Source organism: Leptonychotes weddellii, chromosome 6, assembly GCF_054177405.1.
Source record: "Leptonychotes weddellii isolate Sample4059 chromosome 6, ASM5417740v2, whole genome shotgun sequence".
NCBI lineage: Eukaryota > Metazoa > Chordata > Mammalia > Carnivora > Phocidae > Leptonychotes > Leptonychotes weddellii.
Window position 1 is genome coordinate 1,680,715 of NC_138374.1, and position 1,516 is coordinate 1,682,230.

Consider the following 1,516-nt stretch of genomic DNA (forward strand, 5'->3'; position numbering starts at 1 on the left):
GCTGACCGGTGTGAGAGGGACCCCTGGCTTCCTGGCCTCCTCTACTGGAAAGCATAAGGCGGGGGCTGCCCAGGGGGGACCGACCCCCAGCACAGCCTGTGGGACCCACTTGAATTCCTCCCAGTGTCCTGGTTTCCAAAGAAAACCAGGTATCTCGTCAGCACAGACCAGAGCAGTCAGGGGAAGTCGGCTCGCTCGAGCGCCAAGCGCCGCAGCTAAGGGCTGCTCCCCGCGGCCGTCTGTCCTATCCCTGGTGAAACCCGTGTCCTCGACACTCGAAAACATGTCGCCCCACGGCAAGGCTCCAGATCTTCTCCCTCGGGCGGGCACGGTTCATTCTCTCACTAACTTCCCGAGGGACATTCCTCCTGGCCCCAGGCACTGCTGTTAACTCAAGCAAGAGACTTCACATCTGGGGACATATTCGGCACAGTTCTCCCCAGATCCTGGGTCAGTCTCCTGTTTCGGGGACACACTAACTCTGTAAGCTCCCGGAGCTGAGTCCAGAGACACCCCTCTAGCACCTGAATCACCAGAAGAGCCAGCACCCAAAACCACCCTGTAGTGTGGGCAGCAATCACTGCTCCCTGACTCCATCACTGAGCTTCCAGAGAAGGGAAGAGAGGAGTTAATTAGGCACTTAATAGGGGATTATTACCAGGGAGAGAGCCAAGCGAAAACAATTAACATGGCACACATTTCATCCAGGTTACAAAGAACCCTGTTCCGGTGCCACGGGGACACTTGTGGATTTGAACCAAAGAGCTGGTGGCAGGGAAAATAAACGTGATCCCCCCACGAGAAATCTGCCCATCCACTTGTTACGGCTGGTTTCAACTAGATGGAGCCAGCTGTAACATGCAAAATTAATTTTACGTATTATTTTATGCACATTTTAAGTAATATGTATACGTTCGCCTTCTCTAATCACGCTGCATAATATCTGGATAACTGCCATATTCCCTCTTCTCTTAACTGCCCCCGTATCCCAGAGGATGTAATTAGCACATCAGAGTTATTTAAGTCTGGGACAGAACATCCACACTTAGCAGCCCTCATAGATGAAGATCTGGATCCCGTCGAGTGAGGCTGCCCTGGCCACTATGGGGTCCCAGGGGCACCCGCGGACACAGGGCTACATTGTAGCTCCAGGAGCAGAGGATGCAAAGACTCGTGCTGGGTGTCCCCCACCTCTCCACCTGATTTGTTCCCTCCGCGTGCCCAAGGGGACAGAGCCCGACATCCCCTGGGTCTGCCCCCAGGTCTGGGTGCCCTTTGCTCTTCCCTCCCTGTCCTCACCCCTCCTCCATCTCAGGCAGGGCTGGCCCAGCAGCACCCAGGGGCTCTGGCTGGTGCACAGGGCAGGCTGGGTGAGGGGGCACAGATTCATGGAGGAGAGGGTAAAAACCTCCCTCCCACCTCCCCTCCTGGGATAGTGCGATTTGCAGTAAGAAGTACGTATTTGGTCTTGTCACTGTTTCTGGCACAGAGCTCCTAAAATCCTTGGGATTTCCTA